Genomic DNA, 11,072 nt, shown 5'->3' on the forward strand with positions numbered 1-11,072 from the left:
AGGGTAAAATTTAGGAACTTAATCATTTCTTGATAAAGACCTTTAATTGAAACAATTTCTCCAGGGGCTCTCTGTACTATTATATATACATAAGATACCAGCACACACTTACTAAAATGTCTAAAATAAAATAAAATAAAATAAAATAAAACTGGCTACACACTGGCAAGGACGTGGAACAAGAACTCTGTACAACTAGAACAATGTACAATTAGAAATTGTACACTGCTGGTGGGAATGTAAAATGTACAGCCAATCATGGAAAACAGTTTGGCAGTTCCTTATAAAGGTAAACATACACTTAGCATACAACCCTGCAATCCCACTCTGAGGTTTCTTTTCACCTAAGTGAAAAGAAAACTTATGTTCACGTAAAAACCTGTATGTAAATGTGCAGAGTAGCTTGTTCATATATATGCCAAAGACTAGAAACAACCCAAATGCCCTTCAAACTAGTATATGAATAAACTGCAGTATACCCATATAATGGAATACTGTACAGCAAATCACAGAACAATCTGGATGAAACTCAAATGCATTATGCTAAGTAGAAGAAGCCTGACTCAAAAGCCTACATAATGTTTAATTCCATTTATGAAATAACTACAAGGACAGAAAACAGATCAGTGGTTATCAGTGGTGGGGATGGGAAAAAAGGTTGACTAAAAAGAGGCACAAGGGATCCTTTTTGGGATTCATGAAACTATTCTGTATCTTTTTTTTTCTTTTTTGAGACAGAGTTTCACCCTGTCACCCAGGCTGGAGTACAGTGGCATGATCTCCGCTCACTGCAACCTTCACCTCCCGGGTTTACTCAATTCTCCTGTCTCAGCCTCCTGAGTAGCTGGTACTACAGCCACTCGCCACCACACCCAGCTAATTTTTGTATTATTTATTTATTTATTTTGAGATGGACTCTTCCTCCATCACCCAGGCAGGAGTGCAGTGGCGCAATCTTGGCTCACTGCAACCACCATCTCCCTGAGTCAAGCAATCTTCTCACCTCAGGCTCCCAAGTAGCTGGGATTACAGGCATGTGCTACCATGCCTGATGAATTTTTTGTATTTTTAGTAGAGACAGGGTTTCACCATGTTGCCCATGCTGGTCTTGAACTCCTGACTTCAAGTGATCTACCTGTCTCAGCCTCCCAAAGTGCTGAGATTACAAGTGTGAGCCACTACACCCAGCCTAATTTTTGTATAAGAGATGGGGTTTTGCTACGTTGGCCAGGCTGGGCTTGAACCCCTGACCTCAGGTGATCCACCGGCCTTGGCCTCCTAAAGTGCTAGGATTATAGGTATGAGCCACCATGCCCAGCCCTCTATATCTTGATGTGGTGGTAGTTACAAAATTGTATGCATCTGTAAAACTTACTGAACTGTACATTTAAAAGAATTTACTGTATGTAAATTATACCTCAAAAGTTATAATACGATCTACTTAGATTTTTAGAGAAAATCATATACGAAGCTGAATCAAACTCTATGACTGTTATACAAACAAATTTTAAAAAAAACACAGTCCACGGTTTTTTATAAGTAGAGATCTGAAATGTTGGCTAACAAAATTATAAACATAGTTGAAACAATAAACAGTTTATTTATGAGTAACAAGATCTGAAACATTGGCAGATAAAATTATAAAAACAGTTGGATCAACAGTTTATTTATGAGTACAGAGATTTGAAAGGTAGGCTATATTACCTGTTATCATCATAACAGAAGAATTTTGTTACATAGATGACTTAAATAAGGTCAAATTGTGCAAATTCCTATTTTTGTTCTAAATGTGACTACCTTCAGATACGCTTTCCCTATTTACATTGAAATGGTGGAAGAATTCTACCCTATCTTAAACACTAGCAGTAGAACTATACAACATACAATCATTCAGAAGCAATTATGCCTAAAATAGAAGTTAGTATTCATTTAAAAGAGATCTTAGACTTTCAATCTCCAGAGCTGTGAGAAAATATATTTGTTATTTTAGCCACTCACTCTATGGTATTCTGTTAGGGCAAACCAAGTAGACTAATATAGTTCACATGACCTTACTTTAGTTCTTTAGACCTGGTTTTCTTTAGTTCTTTGAACTTTTTTTTTTTTAAGAGATGGAGTCTCACTCTGTCACCCAGGCTAGAGTGTAGTGGCTCAATCATAACTCACTGCAGCCTTGAACTCCTGGCAATTCTTCCTCCTCAGTAAGTGCAAGCCACTATACCAGGCCCTTTGAATATATTTTAAATGGCTAATTTAAAGTCTTTGCCTAATATTAAAGTCTAACATTTGGGCTTCCTCAGGGTGCAGTTTCTATTTTACTGCTTTCTCTCCTATGTGTGGACTATACTTAACATGATTTTTTGTATGCTCTGTAATAGACTGTTGAAAACTAAACATTTTAAATAATGTAACATGACAAGTCTGAAAATCAGATTATTTCCCTACCAGGTAATTTGCAGTTATTACTGTTTACCGTTTATTGTTGTTTCTGTTAGTGACTTTCCTGAACTAATTATCTAAAATATTAATTATCTGTGATAAGTGGTCAGAAAAGTCTCTGCTGTTAGTTTGTGATCAGCTAATGACTGGGCAGAGATGTCCTTAATGTCTAAAACCAGTATAAGTCCCAGTGTGTATTGACAGGCTCTCTACATGTGTTAGGGAATACCTTTCACACTCAGCCAAGCAGTTTATAACTCTTCCTTAGCCTTTACTTCTTGGTTGCACAGAGCCTAGAGATTAATCAGAACTGAGAGCTTAGGACCTTCTTAGTTCTTTCCTAAGCATGCAGCACACAGCCCTACACATGCATATAGCCTTCTAGATTCCCAGAAATATACCAGAGCTTCGTAAATTTCCTTATGAACATCTCATTTCTCAGCTTTTCCTTTTAAGCTTCTTGGTTAGCCTATTATTTGATCTAACTACTATTCACTGTCACTCAAGATGGTGGGCACCCAAGTTGTTCAACAATTGCCTTTAATTGTTTTTGATGAACACTCCAGGGGGGAAAGGCTGTTTATACTAAGTGAGCTTCAAGTCAGGTCAAATACAGATGGTCTTGCAAATGAGGTTTTTCAAGGAACCACCAGTTAGGTAAAATAATGACAACTCAGGGAATGGAGCTTTGAAGAAACTCCAAATTCGATCTATCCCTTCCAGTGGCTGGTTTTCACCATGATTGGACACTGTTGATTTTCAAGGGTAGTGAGAAGCTAGAGAGAAAAGGGTAAATTAAAATGCCACAAAGTTTGCTGTTTTTGCCAAGATTCAGCCATTTCTCTAGAATAAATGCTCTCAGATTGCTGCAATTGATAATTATTCCAGGTACCCTTCAGTTCTTCATATTTATTTAAATGGAGTCTGCTACATTTCTGAAACTTCTACATATAATTTTGGCTGTGATTTCTTCTCCTAGTTTTTCCATCAATTTGATCTCACTGTTTCCTAGCTTTCAGAAATCCATTAAAGTCTCATCAGCTGAAATCCACCTTTCTATTTTTTACCTTTCTTGATTTAATAGGTTTAAAAAAATATCTAACATACTTACTAACATATCCACTCAGAATCCTTTGTACTCAGAGTCCTGCTGAAGTAGACACAAATACCCAGCAGACCTACACTCAGCCAGCATCTCTTAAGGTTTCCTTTAGTGTGATCCTAAGAGAGCCTTTCAGCTCTCACAACTTAGGCAACAGCACAATTCACATTTCTGCAACCAGAAAAACTGCAGCCACCTATACCTGCCTGATGGGACTTACTGTAGACAGATAAAAACCATTACCACATTGGTCAACACCTTCCACAAATAAGTAGTGCAGCCAACTGACTCCAGTAAAGTTGATGAATTCTTCTGGCTACTTTGTTCGGGAGGCAAGACTAACATATCACAGTATTATCAACTGTAGGAATATTTATAGTAACTTTACACTTAACACTATCAGAACTTACCGAGAAAGTTGCTTTTTAAAATATATACATATATTTAGGCTCTACCAAATTCTTAATAGAACAAATACTTTATCAGAAATAGACTCTCGGCTGGGCACAGTGGTTCATGCCTGTAATTCCAGCACTTTGGTAGGCCAAGGAGGGTGGATCACCTGAGGTCAGGAGTTCAAGACCAGCCTGGCCAACACAGAGAAACCCCATCCCTACTAAAACTACAAAAATTAGTTGGGAGTGGTGGCAAGCACCTATAGTCCCAGGCAGAGGTTGTAGTAAGCCAAGATCACACCACTGCACTCCAGACTGGGCAACAATGCAAGACTCCATCTTAAGAAAAAAAAAAAAGAAAAAGAAATAGACTCTCTAAGAATTGTTTTTATAATTTCTAATATTAGTTCTTGACAAAAATGATCCTTTGAAGTTGTCTACAAAACATCCTTTAATAAACTTTTCCCCCCACAAGCTCCTTATGAAATAGGAAGATGTGTTCCACAGGAAAAATTTCAAAACCATAGTAAAAAGTATTAAGAAGAGGTTAATCTGAATTAGCTATGTCAAGGTGAGCTTAATAACAATACACAGCTCTGCTATATTCCTTCCAACACTCCTTAGATCTCGCTCCAGTTTTAGTAACTTGTCAGAAAGCATAAGAATTTTTCTGTTTGTAGTGGGTGTTAACGTGACATAAAAAAAAAAAGAAATCAAAAAGAATAAGAATATGATAAAAGAAATTTTAAAAAGTTTGAGGATCCAGACTCCAAAGAACTCAAAGACTCTAAAACTTTATCTTCATCCTTTTTAATCTGTGCAGTTAACATGTCTAAGAGAATCACAACATGAATATTCTATAAATGTGCTGCTTCCAGCGACACAAAGTTGTACCCTATTTCATCAATTCTCTCATATTCTATAGATCTATATATATATATCATCTACACATCAATCCTATGTATCAAACAGCTTGCCAGTGTTTGGGTAACCCTCACTATACACTATACTAACAGAACTAAGTCTTTTGAAATCTATGTCTTTAGCTGTACTGTAAAATCTAGGTTCATTTTTTAAATTAATGTTTTATTTCTCCAAATTTACATACTCCTTCAAAAATCCATCAGAGAGGGATAATATAAGTGTTTGTGAAAGAAAAATAAATAAATATCTCATGCCTCGGATAAAAAGGAAAGAAATCTGGTCTTGAGAGAAAGTCAATTCACTAACTAGCTCCTCTTAGTTTTCCCAAATAGCAAACCATTAAAACTATTAAGATTAAGGCCCAAATAACAAGGGGTTCCTATGAGAGATTAAATAAGTTGGGCCTGTAGCTTTGATAATCTTTAGTTTTTTGTTTTTTGTTTTTTTTTCTTTTTCACACCCAGAATGAGTAAGACTTTCCTGGAGATAATCTTTAGTTTTAAATCCAACACACTACACAAGAACTTTCCCGACAGGTCCTCAAGACAAGATATTTTCAAGCTCCTGAGCAATGTAACATTAAATGTCAATCATGTCCTGTTAGCAAATATACAGAACTCATCACAATCACAAACAGTCTCGGGAGATCCAACTGTGAGTTGATACTATTAATAGCAAACATTTATGGAATGCTTCTTATGGGTCACGCACTGTTCTAAGTACTTTTAATATATTGACTATTTTCTTTCTCTTCTTCTTTTTAATTGAGGCAGAGTCTCGCTCTGTTGCCCAGGCTGCAGTGCAGTGGCATGATCTCAGCTCACTGCAACCTCTGCCTCCCAGGTTCCAGCGATTCTCATGCCTCAGCCTTCTGAGTCACTGGGATTACAGGCGTGTGTTACCATGCCCAGCTAATATATTAACTATTTTAATCTTTCAATAAGTCTATAAAATAGGAGCTATTTGTTATTGTCACCATTTTACAGATGAGAAACCTAAGGCACAGAGAGTAACTTGACCAACGTTATACACATAGTAAGTCACCAACCTGGTATTCAAGCCCAAGCAGGCTAGCTTCCAAGCTTGAGTTCTCAAACCACAGCTATGTGTCTCATAATGGAACAATGCAGAGAGGACTGGTGATGTTTAAAAGCTGTCCGAGCTTAAAATGTATGATATGCCATACTATAGTCACCAATAGCTAGAATCCTTAAGCCAAGTAATGAGAACATACAAGACGACGGCTTTTCTTCTTTATCCTTTCCCATTTTCATTTTTCCTCCAGGCCTCCCAAATATGAATATGAGTTAACACAAGTGAAGTGCTTTAAATAGTGCCTGGCACATAGTAAGCACTCACTAAGTGTTAAGAGGGGGTAGAGGTAAAAATAGTAGAGTATGCCTGCTGACCCTGTTTCATTCTAACGGCTAGGATAGGCAAGGAACTGTTGATATTTCTTCCACCTTTCCCCCTTTGTGATTACAGGAAATGAACTGGGACAATACATATATGTAATCCACTATCACAAACCCTAATGACTCTTCAATCGTGTTATTTCACCTGATCATATACACATGAGCAAACTGCTTCATTCCTCAGTCCCCTTTTTTTTTGGTTTACAAAGACTGGTCTGGGGCCGGAAGAAAGCAGAATAAAGCAGCTTTGTAACCTTTTGACTAGCTGCCAAGAACAGAAGCCGAGTTTGTGAAAAGCAACTGAATGGACCTAAACTTCTGACTGTTAGATGGAAACTAGCAAAGGATAGAAGCTCACCATATAACGGAGCATTTTCAACCTCATGATTTCAAAATAAGTTTTTAAAATAATATGCCTAGACACGTTAAAGAACAGATGACAGTAATGATAATCAGAGCAATAGGACCTCCCTCTCTCAATTATTGTTCTATAGCTATTTAGGTAAAAAGCTTTACAGAATCCGGGTACATTGCAGAGAAAAAAAACTAGCAAACCTAAACATTTTCTTTTTTTTTTTTTCTTTTTCTTGGTAGTGACAGGGTCTCATTATGTTGCCCAGACTGGTCTTGAATTGCTGGGCTTATGTGATCCTCCCACCTTAGCCTCCCAAAGTGCTGGGATTACAGGCATGAGCCACCACACTTGGCCCCAAACCTAAACATCTTCAATTAAAAAAAAAAAAAAAAAAAAAATTCAGGTTACCATATCAACTTAGTGAATGGAGACCAGCAGTTTGTTTTAAATGAAAAACAACAGCCAAGCATGGTGGCTCACGCCTACAATCCCAGCTCTTTGGGAGGCAGAGGCAGGAGGACAGTTTGAGCCCAGGAGTTTGAGACCTGCCTGGGCAATACAGCAAGACCCCGCTCTCCACAAAAAGGAAAAAAAAAAAGACAAAAAAAAAGCATAAATGAAAAACAATAAAACAAAATAGAGGCCAGGGACAGTGGCTCACACCTGTAATTCCAGCACTTTGGGAGGCTGAGACAGGAGAATCACCTGAGCCTAGGAGTTCAAGACCAGCCTGGGCAATATGGTGAAACTCCGTCTATAAAAAATACACACACAAAAAAAATTAGTGAGGCATGGTGGCACACACCTGTAGTTCCAGCTCTTAGGAGACGAGAGAATCACCTGACCACAGGAGGTCAAGCTGCAGTAAGCTGTGATAATGTCACTACACTGCAGCCCAGGTGATACAGGGTGAAAGCCTGTCTCAAAAAACAAACAAAGAAAATAGAATAGAAAATATTAATATTACAATGCATCACCAGTAGCAAATATATTGTTTCATGAAACTTCTCTTTAAATTTCAAATATCAGTATGCACATACATGTGTCTGAGTACTGGATAACAATGTAAATGTATTTTATAGTGGGGTCATGACCAAAAAAGTTTGAAAACCACTTTACCAGAAACAAAAAGCTGGCCAGTCGAAAAAGGAAGAAAATAACCACTTCATACTACATAGGAAACAATATTCAGAGTTTGATGGTTCTCTAAATTGTAGTTTTATATAAGCAAGCCTCTGAAAGAGAACAAAAAAGATCAAGAAACCACTGAGTTATTTCCAAAAAATTTTTATTGCACAGAATGTAAGGTACCTGAAGTAAATAAATATATACTAACAGAAAATACATAGAAATGAAATAAAGCAAAAATTTTCATTTACCTAGCTATTAAATGCCCCACTAAATATGAGAGATGGCCTAATCCCTTCGCAAAGCTCTAGTTCTCACTCTCAAGAACATTATTCATTAGTGTCACCTAATTATTGCTTCTTAAGCTATAGCAGAGGAACAAGTAGTGAAAAGAAAAAGCAGATTTCAAAGCTTCTTCTTTATTTTAAATTATCACAGATGTTTCCTAAATTTGACATCTTTAAATTTAAAAGATAAAAAAAAAATCAGTGATATAATAAAACACTGATTTTTATAAGACATTTAGGTACCATTTTTTTAATCCTATAATGGTCTCTAAAGTCTGAAATATTTGCCCAAAATTCATACATGTATATATTATTCTTTTGGTAAAGAGAGTGAGATTATGATATTCATATCATCAATCTACTAGGAAAAAAATTACCATCATTGTGCTAAATTCAATGTTCCTCTTATTTTGAAAAGGCGGAGGGGCACAACAGGTGAAGGTGACCTAAATCGTTTTCAAGTACTATGGAAACTAAAGAATAAAATTCAATTCCACCTGAGAGCTAATCATTCTAATGTATTCCCACAGTAATGGCGCTGATAGCAAGTACCTACCAATTTTCCTAAATTCAGTAATTGCTACAATATTAAATTTCAGGCGAAAGAAAACTATGAAATGTTTAAATACACTGATTATCAATCAGACCCACATATAAAAGAGAACTGCTTTGAATCAAAAGTTGAATGTTTAACTAAAAGTAAAGAACATTCTAAATACCAACAAGCATTATCATCATAGCAAAGCTTACTCTGTTCAGCTCCATAACAATACTTTTCCCACCAAGCGGAAAAAGACAAAAGCTACTATAAAAAACAGTATACTTAATGTCTCAATTAATAAGAAAAGTTAACATACGAGAATTGAAATTAGCATTCCTAATCATATGTCACTTCTTACTAGAAATAATTATACCTTTTCTGTGAACCAGATTCTATGATTTGCAACTGTTTTTAAAATATTCAGAGAAATAATATCATTATCTAAGTACAAGACTCCTGCATTAAGGTGCACCTCAACTTATATAAAATAATCTCTTTCCCTCAGCTGATTAATTTTTTTTTTATTTGGGCATAATAAAGGCACAAAATAATCATCTTAATATGATTAATAATATTCTAAATGACTATTATTTGCATCTCTTCATTTAGAAAGTAATTGGTTTGTGAAAGTTCCCCTCATCTTTTCTAAGGTAAAAATAAAATCACTAATTTAAGTATACTACTCTAAACACGACAGTCCTAAAGAGATGAATATACTTAATTTCACACAAATTTTCAAATTTGGAAATGAGACCAGTGGTAATTCAGACATTTCAGTGTTAGTCTTCTGTTTTATATTTCAAAGTTGTTAAATTCATATGGGAATGTTAAGATTTAAGTATTTTAAGACTATTACCTAAGTTTAATACTCTGAAGATAAAAAAAGTTGGAGGGGCCATTTTATTAAAAATAATGACTTATCTCCAAATAATGCCAAAGTAATTAACTTCCATAAGATAATTTTTCTAATGGTGGAGGAATTTGATCGTTTTGCTTTCTTACTATATGGTTTTGTCATCTTAGAAACATCGGTAATAAAGGGTTTGAAATCTGCCTTAGGCCAGCATTAGTAAAAAAGGCAAGTAAAACCCTCCCCTAAGGTTCCTAACCAAAAGCAGTACTCTTTTGTGTTTCAGAGAAACTAGATTTTAAACCTCAATGTATAAAGAAAGGAATCACTAAAGAAGTAGACCCATGTACAAAAAAGATTAACTCGGGAGCCAGAAGGACTAAGTTCAAATCCAGCTCTTTGATAATTAGTTGTGTTACATTGGGCAAGTTACCTAACTTCTTTACCTCGATTTCCTTATATGTAAAATGGAGATAATAATAATAGTACCCTTATTTCATAGGGCTGCAAAAATTAAAGAATTAGTACATGTAAACGCCTTAGAATAGCTCCTGGTACATAGTAAGTGCTATGTAAAGTTCACTTTTATTTTTACTGTTTTACCACTACAGATTTTCATGGTTTAGTTGTGAAAAAGTTTCCCAAGTGAAAATTATTTTATTGTATCTATAATGAAAGAATATTATTTTATGTTAAGTTTAATTCTAATTATGTTGTCACGTTTAATGTACAAATAAGATCAAATTCAGAATTTAAGTGTAAATATCAGCCTGATACAATATTACCTAATCACATAAATAGCCTAAATAGGTATTACTTTAACTGTACACAGTAGATGCCTACACAATATTTGCTGAAATAAATGTATTACGAAGAATATTGCTATATTTTCTAGGGAAGAAAATGAAAACCATCTAACTGCTACAAACATTAACCAAGCTAATAAGTTAAAGTGCATCCAACACAATCTGTAGTAAGATCTTCAAGATATTAAGCACTGACTGCCTTGGGCTCATCTGTTAACTTTTTCACAGTAAGTTGGTACTATTTAAAATAGACATTCCTTTTCTGATTCAAAATAATATTGCATACTTAAATGAGAAAACAGTAAAGACAAATTTTAGGACGCCCATATTTTTAAATAGCTGTTTTAAAATATACTGTAAATAACAGAAAATGGCTAAATTATTTCTACATTTAATAATTAGCTTCCCTAGGACTTAAGTGGATGGAACTAAATTAAAATATCAAGGATGATGATATGTTCCATTATTTGCTATGTTCTCTGTCAGTAAAGGATACCAGTAACAATAGGGTAGTTTAGAGGTTAAGCCATACACTTTGCAAAAGAATATGCACTTGGCCGGGTACGGTGGGTCATGCCTGTAATCCCAGGACTTTGGCAGGCTGAGGCAGGTGGATCGTAAGGACAAGAGATCAAGACCATCCTGGCCAACATGGTGAAAACCCAACTCTACTAAAAATACAAAAATTAGCTGGACATGGTGGTGCCTGTAGTCTCAGCTACTCGGGAGGCTGAGGCAAAAGAATCGCTTGAGCCCAGGAGGCAAAGGTTGCAGTGAGCCAAGACCGAGCCATTGCACTCCAGCCTGGGAGACAGTCTCACTCTGTCTCA

General features: G+C 35.7%; 1 protein-coding gene across 6 annotated transcripts in view; it reads right to left on the reverse strand.

The window, feature by feature from the left end:
• The window catches only part of EYA3 (EYA transcriptional coactivator and phosphatase 3), a 109,917-nt gene that overhangs the window by 94,807 nt on the left and 4,038 nt on the right, over positions 1 to 11,072 (reverse strand). The window contains exon 1 of one of the 6 annotated variants that reach the window (XM_037740715.1): positions 7,436 to 7,476. The exons of the other annotated variants lie outside the window; for them this stretch is intronic. The gene's annotated coding sequence lies outside the window, so the exon portion shown is untranslated. Of the gene's footprint in view, positions 1 to 7,435; positions 7,477 to 11,072 lie in introns of those variants that run through there. 6 annotated transcript variants of the gene reach the window in all.

The sequence above is a fragment of the Cebus imitator genome, unplaced genomic scaffold (assembly GCF_001604975.1).
Source record: "Cebus imitator isolate Cc_AM_T3 unplaced genomic scaffold, Cebus_imitator-1.0 Scaffold87, whole genome shotgun sequence".
NCBI lineage: Eukaryota > Metazoa > Chordata > Mammalia > Primates > Cebidae > Cebus > Cebus imitator.